This window comes from Canis lupus, chromosome 27 (genome assembly GCF_048164855.1).
Source record: "Canis lupus baileyi chromosome 27, mCanLup2.hap1, whole genome shotgun sequence".
NCBI classification, from domain to species: domain Eukaryota; kingdom Metazoa; phylum Chordata; class Mammalia; order Carnivora; family Canidae; genus Canis; species Canis lupus.
Window position 1 is genome coordinate 9,748,431 of NC_132864.1, and position 20,506 is coordinate 9,768,936.

Below are 20,506 nucleotides of genomic sequence, written 5' to 3' on the forward strand. Positions count from 1 at the left end.
TAGGAAAGGTTACAGCTATGTCTTCAAATAACTTTTCTGCCCCTTCTCTCCTTGGATCCATATAGTGTGAATGTTATTACACTTGGTGTTGCTGAGTTTCTGAAGTCTATTCTCATTTTGCAGATGAAAAAAATCTGTTCAACTTGATTATTTTCTATTACTTTGTCCTCTAGATCTGATTTATTCCTCTGCTTTATCTAGTCTAGTGTATTTTTAGTTTCATTTATTGTGTTCTTTATCTCTGGTTCTTTATCTACTAAGGGTCTCAATGAGATCCTCCACCCTTGTCTAGAGACCATCATTATGATTACTTTAAATTCTCTAACAGGCATATTCTATCCATTTCACGGATTTCAAGGTCTCTTAATGTGATCTTCATCTTGTTTTTTTTTTGTTTTTTTTTCACTAGCTCCTCATTTATCATCTTGGTTTTTATTTGGGAAAGTCCTCTGTCTCCTCATTCTAATTCTGTTCCCATGTGTTAGGAAAGTCAGGTACTTCTGCTGCTCTTGAAAGTGGAGGCCTTATGAAGGAAAGGTCCTGCAGTTCAGTGTCCCCTGTTCCCTAGAACCTGGTGCTTCAGGGAGTCTGTGTGTGTTACTTATGTTCGCTGTCATGTCCTGGACACTTTTTTTTTTCCAATACAGTCCTCTGCATTGGTTCTTTGCTGGCTGTGGGCATGGTTTAGTCCCTATGGTATTCATGAGCCTGCCTGGGGACACCTTGGGCTTCAGTTGAGTCAGACCAGGCATTTACAGAGATGCAGTAGCACCAAACTATAGGGTGCTTTACCTGTGGTGTCTCCTGAGAAGCTTGGTGGGGAAGGCCTGCAGTCAGACTAGTTGTCTGCCTCCAGCCCATTTTGGGGGCCTCTGAGGGTGTGTGTGGTTTTCTTTCCCTCTTTCTGGGGCAAGAGTCACTTTGGAGTGTGTCTAGCAAGCTCTGTGCATCCCCCCTACCTGGCCACTGTGGGAGGTGTCCTGCACCCCCAGACTGAGGTGGGAGTCATGCAGTGCTAGCAAGTTAGGAACTGAGTCCTGCAAGTGGCCCTGTGTTGATCCTGGGGGGAAAGGAAAGGAAATGGCACCTGCCAGTTCCTTTACTCCTGGAGGTGTTACCCAGCAATTTCTGTCCATCCAGGACATGCTCTGAGATTAGTAAAGAACCCTCCCTCCCATGTGCCTCAGGGACCCTTCAAACTGCTGCTTCTATGCTTTACATGGGCCATTGTACTCTGTCTTCAGGAGCAAGGAGCCAATTTCCTTACCCACCTGCTCTCCCAGAGCTGAACCCCTTTGAGTTCTTAAAATTCAGTGGTTTAGCTCCCACTGGTTGTAAGAACTCCTGAAATTCTTCCTCTCTGGATTTCAATGTCCGTGTTAAGGCCTCCATCTTCACTATGCAGACTCCCTGGTGTGGGAGTCTGTTTCTCTCCCCTCTGTATCCACAGCATCTCTCCCATGGACAGTGCTGTGAGTCCTCCTAGTTCCCATCAACGTCTCCACTCTGCCTATCCTCTTCCATGCAGCCTCTTCTCTACATTTTGCTGTGGAGTTTATTCTTCCACTCTCCAGGTCCTTTTCTGGAGTATTCACACTGATGTGAGCATTATCTAGTTGCATGCCTGGGAATGATGGGAGCCTAGGGTCCTACTATTCCACCATCGTCCCTGAAGTCCTTGTTTTTATTCTTTAGGTCATTATTCTTTGATTTCTTTCACTCAGCATATTGACCCTCTAGATTCATCACCGTTGTTTCAGATGGAAAATCTCATTCTTTTTTATGGCTGAGTAATATTCTATTTTATATACTGCATCTTTATCCTTTCATCTATCCATGGACACTTGGGTTGCTTCCATATCTTAGCATAAATGCTGCAATAAACATACAGGTGCATATCTTTCTGAATTAGTATTTTTGTTTTCTTTGGGAAAATACCCAGTAATGGAATTACTGGATCATTTGGCATTTTTCTCATGAACCTCCATGCTGTTTTCCACAGTGGCTGCACCAACTTATATTCCCACCAACAGTGCATGAGTGTTCCTATTTCTCCACATACTCACCAAGACTTCTTGTCTGTTTGATCTGAGCCATTGACTGGTGTAAGGTGATCTCTTGTTATTGCCTTAATTTGCATTTCCCTGATCAGTGAGGTTGAGCACCTTTTTATATGTCTGACCATCTATAGGTCATTTTTGGAGAAATGTCCATCCCTGTTCCTGCTCATTTTCTAATCAGATTTTTTTGGTGTTGTAGAAGTTCTCCATATATTTTGGATATTAGCCCCTTGTCAAATATGTCATTTGCAGATATCTTTTCCCATCCAGTAGGTTCTTTTTATTGGTTTCCTTCATTTGTTTTCGTGTAGTCTTGACAGATTATTCTTACTTTTGTCTCTCTTGCCCAAGGAGACATATCTAGAAAAATGTTGCTAAGATTGATGTCAGAGCTTATTGCCTGTTTCCTAGGAGTTCTATGGATTTAGGAATTCAATCCATTTTGAGTTTGTAAGAATGTGTTTTTTTTTTCCCGCACATATAGCTGTCCAGTTTTCCCAGCAACATTTGTGTGCGTGTTTTTTTAAAAGATTTTATTTATCCATTCATGAGAAACATAGAGAGAGAGGCAGAGACAGACAGAGGGAGAAGCAGACTCCCTGAAGGGAGCCCAACACGGAACCCTATCCCGGGACCCAGGATCCTGCCCCAAGCCAAAGGCAGACGCACAACTGTCAAGCCACCCAGGCATCCTGTAAGCAACATTTGTTGAAGAGATCATCTTTTCTCCACTGAGTATTCTTGCCTCCTTGGTGGATTATTTTCTGGACTCTCTGTAGTATTGGTTTGTCTATTTTTGTCCTACCACCATAGTATTTTAATGACCACAGCTTTGTGTACTGTATGTTAATCTGGGATTGTGTTAACTCCAGCTTTGCTCTTCATAAGATTACTTTGATGATTTGAGATCTTTTAGCGGTTCCATAAAAATCTGTGTTCTAATTTGTGGAAAATGGTATTAAAAAGGCATGCTTTAGGTATTATGGATATTTAAACCGTACTCATCTAGCCTATTTTCATGGAACATATTTCCATTTGTGTCATATTTAATTTCTTCAGTGAATTCTCTGTACAGGTCTTTTACCCCATGGTTATGCTTGTTTTTCTAGGTATCTTTCGTCAATTTAAAATGATTGAATTATATTTCATTATTAGGATATAGAAACAGAACTGATGTCTGTATATTTTGAAGCCACTAAGAGTAGTGAATTCATCTAGTCCAATAGTTTTTGTCTTTTTGTTTGTTTGTTTTTGGTGGAGTTTAGTTTTCTATGTATAGTATCATGTCACTGTATGTAACAGTTGAACTTTTGTACCAATTATTTGGATGCCTTTTATTTCTTATATGACTGCTATGGCTAGGACTTCTAGTTTTATGCTAAATAACAGTGTGAAGTGGATGTCCTTGTTCTGCTCCTGATCTCAGAAAAAAAGCTGTGTTTCTACCATGGAGTATGATGATAGCTGTGGGGTTGTCACATGTGGCCTTTATAATGTGAGGTATGTTTCCCCTTAACCCATTTTGTTGCAAGTTTTTATCATGAACAAATGTTGAATTTATGAAATGCTTTTTCTGCATGTAGTGATCATAATTTTTAATTCTTCATTTTGTTAATGGGTATTATGTCTTGCAAATAGTGAACCATCCTCACATCTCTGGAATAAATCCCACTTTGTCCTGACTAATGCTAATGTATTGCTAACTGCAGTTTGCTAACATTCTCTTGAGTATTTTTGTATCTGTTCATTAGATATATCGTTTTATAGATATATCGTTATATATCGTGGGTTGGTTTTCTAGCATCTCTGGTTTTAGTATCAGGATAATGCTGGCCTCATAGAATGCATTTGAAAGCACTCCTTTTCAATTGCTTTGAATAGGTTATAACTCTTCTTTAAATGTTTGGTAGAATTCGTTTGTGAATTCATGTGGTCCTGGATTTTGGTTTGGGAGTTTTTAAAATACTGAACCAACTTTGTTACTTGTAATTGGTCTGTTCAGATTTTGTTTCTTCCTGATTGAGTTTTGGAAGATACGTTGCTAGGAATTTCTCCATTTCTTCTAGGTTATGACAATTTATACAACAAATTGGACAATCTCTTACAATCTTCTTTATATCTGTGGTGTCTGTTTTTGGATTTTTATCTGAGTCCTCTTTAATGACTGGCTAAGGCTTATCAATTGTATTTCCAAAGAACCAGCTCTTGCTTTCATTGATGTTTCCTACTTTTAGTCTCTATCATTTCTGCTCTGATCTTTATTTCTACAAGCTTTGTGCTTTGTTTTCTAGTTCTTATAGGTGTAACGTTAGATTCTTTGAAATTTTTGTATAGAACAGGCCTGCTTTGCTGTTTCTGCCCCTCTTAGAACAGCTTTCACTGTGTCAGGTTTTGGACCATTTTTAAAGATTTTCCTTTGTATTTTTCATATTTCGTTTCCATGCATTTCCTTTTGGATTTCTCCAACCCATTTGTTTAGTAGCATGCTTAGCCTCCGTGTGTGTGTGTGTGTGTGTGTGTGTGTGTGTGCAATTTCTAGTTTCATACCATTGTGCTAGGGAAGATGTTTGATGTGGTTTGGGTCTTCAGTTTGAGACTTGTTTTGTAACCTAACATGATCTGTCCTAAAAAATGTTCCGTGTACATAAGAGGCCTTCTGGTTCTGGATGGAATGTATATATGTTAAGTCCACTTGATCTAATGTGCTGTTAACAACCTTGATTTACTGATTTTTTTTACAAAAATGATCTATCCATTGATGTAAGTGGGGTGTTAAAGTACCCCTATTATTGTATTACTGTCACTCCCTTTACATCTGTTAATATTCACTTTAGATATTGTGGTGCCCTATGTTGGGTGCATAGATATTTACAACTGTACAAGGATGCTAAATCTTGTGGTGTCTGAATGAAAATACAGTTGTGGTGAGTTTTCCCACAGGATAGTTATTGGACTGTAGGTTATGTGTCAATATTTCATACTTCACGTTTTAGGGATGTGAAAATGCTTTCAGCTTCCAAAAACACTAATCCTTTTAATTTGTGTGGGCCTGAGCAAATCAATATTTGTCCTCTTGTAACACTTGCATATGGTGCTAATTAAGTCATTCAGAGAAGCCTGTGATGAAATTCAGAAGACCCTGTTCCACCCAGCCCCTTCACCCACACTGCTGAACCATCCTTTTAAGCTTCAAAGACTTGATTTTATGGCACTTTCCTCCAGAATATTATCACAGTATTATAAGCATATTTCTGTACTTGTCAGCTTTAGATGACATTTACTCATCTGTGAAAGAGAATTTTTCCCATTCACCTGCTGCTTCTCCTTCCAGCTCCAAAAGGTCAGTAGTAAGGAGGTCTCCTGGCTGCTCCTTCTGCACTCTGTAATTTGAATTGTTTTGTGAACTCCAGTCAGTGACTTGAATTCCAGAAGGTTCAGGTATCCCAGCTGCTCCTTCCATTCCATCCTCACTTGGACCACCTCCTACTTTCTGCCTTCCTCTTTACTTTCAAGATTACTAACACTTCTATAACTATGAATACAGTCTCACCACTTTCTCCATGGACGGACTCTTAGAGCAGGAAAATGTTTGTTTTGTTTGGAGTAGCCAAGATGTCTACCTTACAGGTTCAGGAGGATTAAGGGCGACAATGGGTGCACAGTGCCGAGACCACGTTCTCCCCATATGTTCTGCACATGCATTAGGAGCAGCATTCAGCAAACACTGTCAGGCTACAGACTATTCCTGAATGAGCTGGTGCTTCAGCAAATGTACAATGGAAATAGTTTTTACATGTCATGAAGGACATGTAAGGAAGGAAGGAAGCAGTGATTTACCCCTTTGGTGATAAAGACCTGACTTTGTTGTTGTACCTTCTGCTGCCATGAGCCAGGAGTTAGTTGGAGTATATGTAATAAGATGGGGAAATGTATTTAATGACTGGCCCTGGAATTCCTCTGTAATAGGTATGAAATTCAGCACACCAAGTCAATGGTAGGGAAAAAAAACACCCTTATTTTCAAAAAATACAATGTTGATTTTAAGCTCCTATTGTCCAAAATGGCAGGAAAATTTTAGTGAGCTTATGGTTTCCCCATGTTTTCCCTACATCAACTTGTAGCTCAGTTATGGGATAGTGTATGTCCATCCTTGTCTCCCACTGACCCGTCACAGCAGAGGGAACCCTCATCCAGAGAGTCTTAAACAGATGGGATTCGCACCACAGATAGAGCATCTCTCCCTCCCAGTCCCAATGCACAGAAGTTTCCTGGCCCCTACTAACCCCACCACAGAGGGCAGGGATTACCTTGGAGGTGGAGACTGGAAATACCTGGTGATCAGTTCGAGCGGCCACTGACCTGTGCTGCCCCTAGGCATTGTGAAAAATAGGTGCAGGGAATCTGGCAGAGGGGGCTGGTGAGGAGGAAGCAAGTAGTGGTAAGGCCTTTATGTATAGAGATGTGAGGAGGCCCCATGATCCACCAAATTAGCAATGAGGTCTACCCAAAAAGACCTAGCATGTAGATTAATTTTCTCATGGAAACCAGCAAAAGAGGCTGAATTTCCATCCTGAATCACGTGATGCCAAGCAATGCCAGCCCACGTGGACATGGAGCCTGCTGGCATATTGGGCTCTCCTGCTTCCCTAAAATGGTCTTTGCTCACTTTTGAAAGGAAAGTTGGTCTGTGAGAGAAGACGTATTCCTGGGAGCTGGAGGGGGGGGGTGATTCCCGGGGACTCCTTACCATCTGTTCCAGCAGCTTCCTGAGGGGCCCAGAGCAGACCCCACTGGTTCTCTATACCCACACAATAGGGGGCTCCTTGCACAGATTGTCTGGAAGGGATTCCTCTATGGGGACCCTCCAACTGCCTAGAAGTGTCTAACAACAAGGCTTAGGGAGTTTGTCCTCATTCCAATTATTCCCTTACATCTGAGGTCACTCTTCACCCTTTGTAAGACACCTGTGTTGATTTTTAAAGATATGTGACTGTTTGGGGGAGGAAGGAGGTGCATGTTTTAGCTCAGGGACCATGTGATGGTGATGTGGTCTTGTCTCCCCAGAGTAGATTATCCTCCTGTCAGTGGGGAATGGTTCTCCTTACTCCACTGTGTGATCCCCTCCTCAAAGAGAGATGTTATGTGACAAAGGGCCATTCATTAAAGTCTGGCTTCCAGGCTCAGGTGAGAGAGATGTCATAGATACTGAGTGGTCCTGGAAAAGACTGAAGAAAACAAAACCAATCTGTATCAGTCAGGGTCTCAGGAAGAACTAAGTGACCGCGTAGAGAGATTGTAAGTTGTCAAATGATGGCAGTGGTGTGGAAAGGCTTGAGGGGATCACCCAGGGCTTGCAGTGTGGAAGTCCTCACTTCCCCGAGGCTGAAAGAGACAAGTGGGGATGGGATGGGCACAAGTGTCCATGGGGGAGGCACAGGCCTGGGAAGGACATCACCATGGACTTGTCTGGAGGCAAACAGAACATGCCAAAGCATAGCGTCTGAGGCAGAAGTGGTGCATAAATATGCTGACCTATCTGTACTCCTCCCGTGATGTGCCCCTGGTGAGATCAGATTCTCAGATCAGAGATTCTTCTCTTGGGTCTCCTAACTAGGAGGACAAGGGAGCGTGTGTGATGCAATGTAGCCACATGGGGCACAGAACAGTGTCACTGGTCTTGATGAAACCATAGCATAAGCCAATGCATGAAACAGGGAGATGCACAGTGATCCAGAAGAACCACTGTGTATGTACCAGGTCCAGAGACCAGTGAAGCGGGGAGCCCTTACAGGCTGGGGTGCTCTGCCCAGACTTTATGCAGGAAGTGGAATCAGAGCTGGTGATTCCTATGCAGAGCTCCTGCATGGGAGGAACCCACTCCCCGGGACTCACATCTTCCTTTCAGGCCATCTAACATTCCTGCTCCTCTCAGATGTCTTCTTCTGATGGAGATAGAGCTTCCTTCACTCCTGTTCCAAGATGCTTGGTCCCAACGTTCTAGGCTGCAAACAAATAGCCAGCATCTCTTGGTGGATCCCACAGCCAGTTGACCATAGAACACTGTCTTTTAGCTTCTAACGCCTCATTCTTTGCCCTTAATTCCTCAGTGATGGGAAAGTTTCCTAAAGGACTTTCTGCCTCCATTTGCTGTTGTTGGCTCATGATAGGACAGAGTGAGGTCTCAATAGTGAGATCTGCTCATGTCCTTCTTTCTAGTCAAGAATTAGGACAGGCTTCTGGTTTTACTCACATAGACAAGCCCTGACTTCCAGCCTGTGCCCCCCTATCTGTGTCCTCTTCTCTGCCCCCTCTGTTCATAGCCTCATAGAACCACCAGTGGCTTCCTAAAAGCTCTGGAGCCTCACAGTTCTGTTTTTATGCTGATAGTTCAACACCAGTGCTCCCGAGTCACTGCCTGCGGTGGAATCCAAGCTGCCCCTCCTGCTGGCTGAGTGATCTGAGTTACTGAACCCTTCGCAGGCTTAAGCTCTCATCTGACAAAGGCGGATGATGGAGCACCTCATAATAGGGCTGCTGTGGGGCTAACGACATGCGCAGGAAGGGCGCATAGGAAGCATTCAATACTCTGTTATTTGCATAGGTATCAAGTCTACACATTTAGAAACTTTCTTGGAACAAATCCTTCCCTGATCCCTGGGTCCTGTCCACTGCTCCTGTGCTCCTGCCTCGGTATGTCCCCACCACTGAAGGTCACAGCAAGTTGCTGGTAGGCGACAGTACTGGCTCTGGCCTTTCTGGTAGACAGCTATTGGCTGTACAAAGGCCGGCAATTTGACTTTTTCTTTTTGTGTGAGCCTTTGTGCTTGGGAAAGGCCCTACCAACTGTAAACTCTAACAAATGATTCCTTTGAACAGAGTTGGGTGTGTTGAATCCAGTAACTGAAGGGTTTTGAGGTGTGGAGATACCATGTGCTCAGCATCTTGGAATTCCAGAGATGGGCAGGAGCTTGGCCAGATTTCCTGACTCTTTAGATAAATACACTGATCTTTTCCAAGCCACCAAGATGGGGCATGGTGATGGGGACAGGCAGTCTAGCAGCATGGATAAGACAACTTGGAGACGTGGATGAAATTGGGATTCTGATTTTAGACAGGCCTGGTTTGCATCACCAAACCTGCTGGCTTGTTGGGGAGCTGGGCAAGTGGCTTGACCTGCAAGCTTTACTTTATTCAGGAAAAAGAAAAACAGTGTGTGCTTCAGAGGATTGTTCTAGCTAAATGAGATAAGAGTCCAAGGTCATGCTCGGCAAATGGAAAGTACTCAATAGACATCGACTTTGTGAGCTGGGAGGAAGAACTGTGTTCTGGGAGGGGAAGGGAGGAGTTGGAACCAGACAGTGCATGGAAAACCCAGTTCTGGAATACTAGATGAGTGGTTTGGACTCCCAGCTTGTGGGTGGTGACTCCCAAATGCCCTGCATCAGAATCTTCCTGGGTGCACTCTCTGGCACCCTACTATGAACCTTCTGAATGAGAACCTCTTGAGGTGGGTGCAGGAACTGGCAAACTTGATGAGCTTTCCTGGTGAATTTTGGAGGGTGGTAAGCCCTGAGCCACATAGACTATAGAAACAGAGGAAGACGTTCATGGGAATGGCCTGGGAACCAAGCCACATGCCCTAGGTCTCAGAGAATGAACGGAAGTAAGGAGCCTGGCCAACAAAATGGACCAGAATCCAGATGCTGAAGTTGAAATCCGACTCCCAAGAGCCCAGGGGAAGAGGGATGCTTCAAATTACTCCAGCATCTGGGTCTCTTCATCCTGGTGTGGGTCACACCTCTTTGGGGAGTTGTCTCCAGCACCTGGCTCTTGCCTAGTAGCACCCTCTCACTTATTCTGCTTCCTGACCTGCAGAGAAGCTACCTTGAGAAAGCGACACATAACCACATTTGGTCAGCCTCAGTCTCTGCTCTGTCTCAGGAGATTGTTCTCGATGCCTTTGGGACTACTGACTTTTGCATCGTGGATTTGCCTGCAAGAGCGCTAGCTGGTTTGCTCTGAGTTCCTGTGGAATAACAACTCTGCGAGGATGCTGCTGCCTCCTGCCTTTCCAGCTTGCCAGGGTGAGAGATACTGGAGGCCCGTCGTGGGGCTCTGAGCTAAAGTTTGCACGTTACGGGGAGGTTGCTATTGGAGGATACGTAACCAACGGAGCATTTCTACGGAAATGTATTTCTACCCCATAATATTTGGGTGTAAGATTAACTGTTAGGGTCTAACATAAAGTTCGAATAATGAATTTCTGATAATCTAAAAAATGATTATTCAGGCCTTAAATCTACATTGAACATGGCATACAACTTGTGGTAAAGTAGTCGTTTCTTCCAATTTTTAAAGTTTGTGTAATTTTAGCCAACGTAAGCAGGAAGACTTCTGTCACTTTACTTAAAGAAACCCCTTAATGAGCTACAAAGGGACAAAACAGAAAGGAGCACGGGAGTCCTATAGCTCTCGAAGCAGGATGGGAAGCCCTGTTTGTCAAAGACACGTGGGGCCCTGTGGTTGTGGAATGGGCTGGGTGTGGGCAGAGCCTGGGGCTCATACCTGGGCAGGACCGACCAGCACTCTCAGTCTGGCTCGAAGTGGTTCCCCTTCAACTGCAGAGGACTTCTTCCTGCCTCTGCCAGGGGACTTGTGAGAGTGGTGACATGTTCTGTAATGTCTGTACCTGGTGAATTCCAGCATGTTCCATGTCTGCTGTGTCTCTCCTCTGCCCTCTTCTCCCCGGAGTGGTGAAATCTGCTGTAAGGACAGGGTTCCTATGTGGTGGGGAGGTGACCTGCGTGTGTCTCCCTAATACTTTTGGTCAGGTGTCCCAAACCCAGGAATCCCCAGCCTCAGAAGTCACCAGAAGGTGAAGTGTAGTTAACGTGTAGTTGTGGTGAAATGGTATTTTGAAATGCTAACAGATTTTTCTCTTACTCTTCATACCCCCAACCCATGTCATGGTCCTTTATTTAAGAGAATTATTTTAAATATCATGATTAAAGTTTGTACTAAACTCCTAACATACAGTGTCATATTAGTTCCAAGTGTAGAATACATTGATGTGACACTTCCATGCATCACCTGGTGTTCCTCTTGACAAATGTGCCCCTGAGTCACCGTCACGGATCTCACCACCCCCCTCTCTCCTCTCCTCTGGTAACCATCAGTTCTGTATCGTTAATGGTCTATTCTTGCCTTGCGTCTTCTTCCCCTTTGCTCATTTGCTTCATTAAATTCCACATGAGTGTAGTCTAAGGGTATTTATTTATTTATTTTTGCTTAGCTTTATACTTTCTGTATCTACCCATGTTGTAATTGGCAGTGTTCCATTTCTTTTTATGGCTGAGGAGTCTGTGTTTGTATTCACACATCTTCATCAATCAGTGGACACTTGGGCTATTTTCATTATTTAGCTATTGTATGTGACATTACTATAAACATTAGGGTGCCTGTATGTCTTTGGATTGGTATTCTTGTATTCTTTGTGTAAACACTTAGTAGTGAGATTGTTAGATTATAGGAGTTCTTTTTAACTTTCTGAGGAAACTCCCTAGTGTTTCCCAGAGTGGCTGCACCAGTTTGCATTCCCACCAACAGTGCAAGAGGATTCCCCTTTCTTGAAATCCTCACCAACACCTTTTGTTTCCTATGTTGTTGATTATAGCCATCCTGACAGGTGTGAGGTGACAGCTCATTGTGATTTTGATTTGTATTTACCTGTTGATGAGTGATGTTGAGCATCTTTTCATGTGTCTGTTGGTCATCTGTAACTCCTTAGAAAACTGTCTATTCATGTCTTCTGCCAATTTAACTGAACTACTCCCTTTTTGATGCTTTACAAGTTCTTTATATAGTTTGGGTATTAACCCTTTATCAGATGTGTCATTTGCAAATATATTCTCCTGTTCCATAGGTTAACTTTATTTTTTTATTATTTCCTTTACTGTGCAGAAGTGGGGTTTTTTTTTTTTGTTTTTGATGTAGTCCTGATAGTTTATTTTTTAATTTAATTTTATTTTTTATAAATTTATTTTTTATTGGTGTTCAATTTGCCAACATATAGAATAACACCCAGTGCTCATCCTGTCAAGTTTATTTTAATTTCATTTCTCTTGCCTCAGGAGACATGTCTAGAAAAAAGTTTCTATGACCAATGTCAGAGAAATTACTGCCTGTGCTGTCTTCTGGCATTTTTATGATTTCAGGTCTCACATCTAGGCCTTTAATCCATTTTGAGGTAATTTTTGTATCATGTGACACAGTGGTCCAGTTCTATTCTTCTGCATGTGCTGTCCAGTTTTTCTGGCACCATTTCTTGAAAACACTTTCTCCTACTGGATTTTCCATTATTCTTTGCCAAAGATTAATTGACCCTATAGTGGTTTCATTTCTGGGTTTTCTATTCTGTTCCATTCTGTGTCTATTTTTGTGCCAATCCTATACTGTTGATGACTGCAGCTATGTAATATAAATTGAAGTCCAGAATGTGATGACTCCAGCTTTCTTTTTTCACGATAGCTTAGGTTATTCAAGGTCTTTTGTGGTTCTATACAAACTTTAGGATTGTTTGTTCTAGTTCTGAGAAAAATCACTGGTGGCATTTTGTTAGAGATTGCATTAAATCTGTAGATTGCTCTGGGTAGTATAGACGTTTTAACAATATTCTTCCAATCCATGAGCATGGAATGTCTCTTCATTTCTTTGTGTTGTCTTCCGTTTCTTTTATCAGTGTATTATCATCTTCAAGGAACTGGATTCTCACCTATTTGGTTATGTTAATTCCTAGATACTGTTTTTGGTGCAGTTGCAAATAGAGTTGATTCTTTAATTTCTCCTTCTGCTGTTTATTTTTTCTTTTGGTGTGTTGAAATGCAGCAGATTTCTGTATATTGATTTTATATCTTCTGACTTCACTGAACTAATTTTTCAGTTCTAGCAGTTCTTTTGATTGAGTCTTTAGGGTTTCCTACATAGAATATAATTTCAATGGCAGATGGTGAGTTTTACTTTGTCCTTACATATGCGATTCCTTTCATTTTTGTCCGATTGCCATGTCTGGGACATTCAGTACTAGGTTGAATAAAAGTGGTGACAGTGGACATCCTGGCTGTGTTCCTGACAGAGGAAAAGTTCTCAGTTTTTCCCCATTTTGGATGATGTTAGCTGTATTTTTTTTCCATATATGATCTTTATTCCATTGAAGTATGTTCCCTCTAAACCCACGTTGAGGATTTTTATCATGAATTGGTGTACTTTGATGCTTTTTCTGAACATCTATTGAAATGATCATGTGGTTTTTTCCCCCTTTTTCTTATTGATGTATCATGTTGATTGTTTTGCAAATATCCAACCACCCTTGCATCCCAGGAATAAATCCCACTTGATCGTGGTGAATGACTTTTTTTCAATGTATTGTTGTATTTGGTTTGCTAGTTTTTTGAGAATTTTTGCATCTATGTTCATCAGGGATATTGACCTGCAGTTCTCTTTCTTAGTGGAGTCTTTTTTTTTTTTTTTAAGATTTTATTTATTTGAGACAGAGAGAGAGAGAGAGAGAGAGAGGCAGAGACACAGGCAGAGGGAGAAGCAGGCTCCATGCAGAGAGCCCGACGTGGGACTCGATTCTGGATCTCCAGGATCAGGCTGAAGGTGGCGCTAAACCACTGAGCCAGCAGGGCTGCCCCTCTTAGTGAAGTCTTTATCCGATTTTGGTTATCAAGGTAATGCTGGCCTCATAGAATGAATTTAGATGTTTTCCTTTTTTTCTATTTTTTGGGGGGAAGAGTCTGAGAAAAATAGGTATTAACTCTTCTTAAATACTTAGTAGAAGTCACCTGTGAAGGCATTTGGTCCTGAACTTGTTTATTGGGCATTTAAAAAAAATTACTGGTTCAATTTCATTACTGGTAATGGGGCTGTTCCAAAATTGAATTGCACTGTTGGGGATTTACCCCAAAGATACAGATGAAATGAAATGCTGGGACACCTGCACCTCGATGTTTCTAGCAGCAATGTCCACAATAGCCAAACTGTGGAAGGAGCCTCAGTGTCCATCGAAAGATGAATGGATAGAGAAGATGTGGTCTATGTATACAATGGAATATTCCTCAGCCATTAGAAACGACAAATACCCACCATTTGCTTCAACGTGGATGGACCTGGAGGGTATTATGCTGAGTGAAGTAAGTCAGTCGGAGAAGGACAAGCATTATATGTTCTCATTCATTTGGGGAATATAAATAATAGTGAAAGGGAATATAAGGGAAGGGGGAAGAAATGAGTGGGAAATATCAGAAAGGGAGACAGAACATGAGAGACTCCTAACTCTGGGAAACGAACTAGGGGTGTTGGAAGGGGAGGAGGGCGGGGGGTGGGGGTGACTGGGTGACGGGCACTGAGGGGGGCACTTGACGGGATGAGCACTGGGTGTTATTCTGTATGTTGGTAAATTGAACACCAATAAAAAATAAATTTATTATAAAAAAACAAAATTGAATCAGGAAGAAATAGAAAATTTGGAGGTTATGTTTCTTAGAAATTCATCCATTTCTCTTAGGTTGCCCAATTTGTTGTCATATAACTTTTCATAATGATATAATCCTTTGTATTTCTATGGTATTGGTAGTTATTTCTCCTATATATTTTCTGCTTTTTAGACCTCTTTTTTGAGTCTGGCTAGATTGTTATCTATTTTCATCTTTTGAAACAACCAGCTCTGGGTTTCATTGATCTATTGTTTTTTAGTTAGCAAATCATTTATTTCTGCTCTAATCTTTATTTCCTTCCTTTGTCTTTAGGATTCATTACTTTTTCTAGCTCCTTTAGGTGTAAAGTTAGGTTGAGTTTTTGGGGTTCTTTCTTTGAGGGATACCTGTATTGCTATATATACTTCTGTCCTAGGGACCACTTTTGCTGCTTCCCAGTTTTGGACCACTATGTTTTCATTTTCATTTTTTCCATGTATTTTTAAATTTCTTTTTTAACTTCCTGGATTGACCATTAAGTAGTGTGTTGTTTAACTTTCATGTATTCTTGATCTTTCAGATTTTTTTTTCTTGTGGTTGACTCCTAGTTTCATAGCTTCATGGTCAGAAAAGATGCATGGGGTGACTTATTTTGTCTTTTGTACTTGCTGAGTCTTGTTTTGTGACTTAATTCGTGATCTATTCTGGCAAATGTCCAGACTTGGATGTACCATTGACATGTACACTTGAATATGTATCGTTTTAGGATGGAATGTTCTTTTTTTCAGATTTTATTTATCTATTCATGAGAGACAGAGAGAGAGAGAGAGAGAGGGAGAGAGAGAGGGAGAGAGAGGCACAAACACAGGCAGAGAGAGAAGCAGGCTCCACACAGGGAGCCAAATGTGGGACTCGATCCTGGGAATCCAGGATCATGCCCTGGACCAAAGACAGCCACTCAGCCACTGAGTCACCCAGGCGTCGCTAGGATGGAATGTTCTGAATATATGTTAAGTCTATCTGGTCCAGTGTCAAAGTCAGTCTCCTTGTTGAATTTGTTTGTTGATATAAGTGGGGGTGTTATAGTCACCTTATATTCTTGTATTCTCATCAATTAGTTCCTTTATAATTTGTTTTACATATTTGGTTATTCCCATGTTGGGTGCATAAATATTTGTAATTGTTCTATATTCTTGCTGGATTGTCTCCTTTATTATATATTGTTCTTATTTGTCTCTTGTTACAGGCTTTGTTTTAAAGTTTATTTTTCCTATATAAGTCTTGCTACTCTGGCTTTCTTTTGACCTCCATTTGCATGATACATATTTCTCATCCCTGTAGTATCACTGTGTCTTTAGGTCTAAAATGGGTCTTTTCTAGGCAGCATGTAAATGAGGCTCAGTGTTTTATTTTCATTTGATACCCTATGTCTTTTGATTATAATGTTTAGTCCATTTACAAAGTACTTATTGATATATATATGTATTTACAGCCATCTTCTTGTTTTGTGGTTGTTTCTGGAGATTTTCTGTGGTCCTTATTTTTCATGTTCTGCTGATATTTTTTTAGTAATATATTTGGATTTCTTTCTACTTGCCTGTTAGTGGCTTTTTATTTTTTTATTTTTTTATTTTTTTTTTAATTTATTTATTTTGATAGTCAGAGAGAGAGAGAGAGAGAGAGGCAGAGACACAGGCAGAGGGAGAAGCAGGCTCCATGCACCGGGAGCCTGACGTGGGATTCGATCCCGGATCTCCAGGATCGCGCCCTGGGCCAAAGGCAGGCGCCAAACCACTGCGCCACCCAGGGATCCCATTAGTGGCTTTTTAGATACACGGTTGCTATTAGGTTTGCATATAAACTCTTCTGTGAATAGCTATATACATTAAGTTGATAGTCATTCAAGTTTAATGCATTCAAACGTGGAGAGAAAACTGCCCTTGTATAGGTATATGCTATTTTATAACCTTTTGGGTGTGAGTTCCTCTACTGCTTTTTACAGAAATACTCATTTTTAAGGATTGTGTTTCCTGCATTTATACTGTTCCTTTTGGTGTCTCCATTCACCTCAAGAGACCCCTTTCATATTTCTTGCAGGGCTGGTTTAGTGGTCACAAACTTCTTTGGTTTTTGTTAGGGAAACTTTCTGCTTTTATTATGAATGATAACCTTGCTGGACAGAGAATTCTTGGATGAAGATTTTTCCCTTTCAGCACTTTGAATTTACCTTACCACTCTCTTCTGGCTTATAAAGTTTCTGCTCAAAATTCTCCAGCTAGATTCCCTTGTAAGTTTAGGACTTCTTTTAATTTTTTTCTTTATCACTATACTTTGCAAAATTAATTATAATATGTTGGTCTCCTTTTTAAAAATTTTTCAGGGGAGGTTTGTATATTTTTTATTGGAGTTAGATTGCCAACATATAGTATAACATCCAGTGCTCATCCTGTCAAGTGCCCTCCTCAGTGCCTGTCACCCAGTCACCACATCCCCCCACCCACCTCCCCTTCCACTACCCCTTGTTCGTTTCCCAGAGTTAGGAGTCTCTCATGTCCTGTCACCCTCTCTGATTTTTCCCACTCAGTTCCCTTCCTTTCCCCTATAATCCCTTTCAGGATTTTTTATATCCCTGTATGAGTGAAACCGTATAATGTTTGTCCTCCGATTGACTTACTACACTCAGCATGATACCCTCTAGTTCCATCCACGTCAAAGCAAATGGTGAGTATTCGTCATTTCTAATGGCTTTTGTTCATTTTGATGGGAGTTTTCTGGGCCTCCTGGATCTACATGTCTGAATCCTTTCCCAGGTTAGGAAATTATTCAGCTACTATTTCCTCAAATTTTCCTGCCCCCTCCCTTGCTTTTCTGGGATTCCTAAATTGGATGATATCACATTTGATGGAGTCTCTGAGTTCCCCAAGTCTATTCTTTTGTTGCATAATTCTCTTTTATTCAGCTTATTTCCATTACTTTGTCCCCATCATTAATTCATTCCTCTGCTTCCTCCAGCCTGATGTTCATTGCATTAAGCATGTTTCTAATCCCATGTATTACATTCTTCACCTCTGATTCTCTAACTCTTATCTCTGTGGTAAGGGACTCATTCGGGTTGCCTTTTCTCCAGCCCACTGAGTAGACCTATGGGGGTTGCTTTAAATTCTCCCACAGGCATGTTACCTATGTCTTGCTTAGATATCTGTCCACGGTCTTCCATTGTTCTTTCATCTGGGATAAATTTCTCTATCTTCACATTTTATCAAAGTCTCTGCCTCCTTCTGTGTGTTGGAAAAGATTGTTATATCTCCCACTCTTGAGACTAATGACCTTTGGAAGAAGAGGTCATGTCAGGCCCAGGCCAGGCGCTTCAGGGAGCATCTCGAGTGTGTGCAGTGTGCCCTCTGTTGTTCCATCTGGCTGCTCTGGCCTTCAGGCTGGTGTCTGCAAAGGCTCTCCCAGCCTGTTCTGGGCAGTGTTTGGTCCCTGGCCTGCATGTGGAGAGTTTTAGCTAGGTGTGCTCTGGTCTGCTTGTTACATGAATCTGTCAATCCCTCCACTGAAATGAGGTCCTGCAAAGTCTCTGGCCAGGGGATGGGATGTGGGCCAGGGTTTGTGCTGGTTTTCTGGGAGAGAGGCCCACTGTGCTGGGACTGAGGCAAAGACGACTGGGAGGGGCAGTTTGCCCAGGGGGCAGAGGTGGGGGACATGATGTAAGCAAGTTAGGCAGCCAGTGAGGGCACAGGGTGACTTCCCACAGGTGGCTCTGTGTTTATGCCGAGGGAGGAAATGGTACCAGGCAGCTCCTTGGTCCCCAGAGAACTGTCTCTGCAACACTCCCTCTCAGGGATGCATGCCAAGAATGAATCATCTCCCACTGTGTGTCCCGGGCCCTCTGCAGGTTTCCATGCTGTCTGTGCCTGGGGGTTGTCCTGCCTTCTCCTCAGGAGCCAGAGCGGTGCCCTCCAGGTTCTACCCAGCCAAGCCCGCTGACCTTTACAAAGCCAGGCCATAAGCCCTGCTGGCTGCAATGACTCATGAAATTCAGCCCCTCTCATTTTCCAAACCATTTGGGGAAATGTCCCCGTATAACCTCTGTGTGTTCCTCTCCTTCTCTGTGACCACGGCGCCTTCCCATTCACAGCAGCTGTGAATCTTTTCTCCCCCAAACGATCTCTGTGTATCTCCTATTTTCATCCATGTGGCCTCTTCTCTCCCTCTCATTGTGGAGTTTGTTCTTTCAATCTTCAGGTAGATTTCTGGGGTGTTTAGGTTGATTGGATAGTTATCCAGTTGTGTTTTAGGAAGAGAGCCTAGGGTCCACATAGAGGTCCATCCTCTTCCTGCTCCTCAAGGTCCTTAATTCATCACTTTGTCACTCAGGAGTGAGGAGTCAGGAGTCAGAGGAAAGCCATCCATGGTGCACTGGTGCTGGCCTGTGTGTTCTCCCTAGACACAGGTTTACATTTTCAGGAAATCAGCAAGTAGGGCCTCTGGTACCTTGGAATCTGCCATCTGGGGAGTACTTACGCCAGAAAATGAGCAAATGCTCAACTCAGAGTAAGACCCATGAAAGCAATGGTCCTGCTTGACTTGTGGATTTCGAAAGTCTAACTCTGAGTAATTGAAAGGACTCTTGCACAGAAAATGAAATAGGACATTTCCTAGGTGAAGGGAAGGAAAACCAGATCCTGATCCTTTAGGTCCTGGTGGGTCCCTGAGAAAGGTCACCTCCTCTTTCCCACACTAAGGAAGTAATCCAAGTCTCAGGGGTTTATGAAGCAAAGAAAGAAGACATGCACATCTTTTCCTGGATCTAAACCATTGCAGGTGTAGGACCCCATGGTAGAAACAGCCAAGTGGTACTGGGCACGTGAGGCAGGTGGTCTCTAAGCCCCAATGTGGTTGGGAGCAGGGGGACTGGCTAACCAACTCTGTGCGAGTGTGCAAAGAGGAGTTTTACCAGGGTGGCCTCTGAAGAGGGAGTATTATCAGGGAGCTAACTTTACAACCTGTGAGGAGTGTGACAGCATCACAGGGATGGAGCAGGAACCAAAGCAGGTCCCTGTGGAGCTGCCCTTCTCTCTTCCAGTTTCTCCTTGCCATTGACTTTCTATCAGACCCTGAGGGAGAGAAGCCCCCTTGAGAGGAGCAGGGAGCCCTGGGAGACATGGCCAGCCTGATGGACTCTTGGAGAGCAAGCCAGAGGGATAAGTGTGCAGAATTCCCTTTCTTAGCAGAGGCTTCTTGTTGAACAAACCCAACAAAATCATGGAGCCCATTGATGAAGTCCTATTGTTAGCCGCTGCCAAACGGCAGGTGGAGGCAGGTTTTCAGGAGTGGTGAACTTTTTTTTTTTTTGAAGATTTTATTTATTTATTCATGAGAGACACAGAGAGGGGCAAAGACATAGGCAGAGGGAGAAGCAGGCTCCTCATAGGAAGCCTGTTGGGGGACTCGATCTCCGGACTGGGATCATGCCCGGAGCCCAAGGCAGATGCTCAATTGCTGAGCTGCCCCAGAATCCCAGAACTTCTTTTCAATAGAAAAAAAATTATTAAATCACAGTCTTTGAAGATCTCTGCAAACTTTAGGAGTTTTTTTTTTTTTTTTTTTTTTTAACTTTAGGAGTTTTGTACCAGTTATGCTTCTCCCACGTTCCTTCTTCCCCTGCTATTTAATGCACAGGAGTAATCATCTAAAAGATTTTTTACAAACAATAGTAAAGATAGTAATGGACTGTATCCAAAGCAATGATTTCAAAGGAAAATAGAATAAAGTTACTAGACTAATTAATATGTAGTCCTCTTTGTCATATTAAAATATTTCAATTAATCTTCATTGTAACTGTGATCTGGTATATACTCTAGGCCTAGAATGTAGCAACTCTACCAATGAATAGAGTACATGATAAATACTTTGCACACTGATTTGTACAATTTTCATTTAAAAGACTCTTGCCTGCTTTTATTCAAA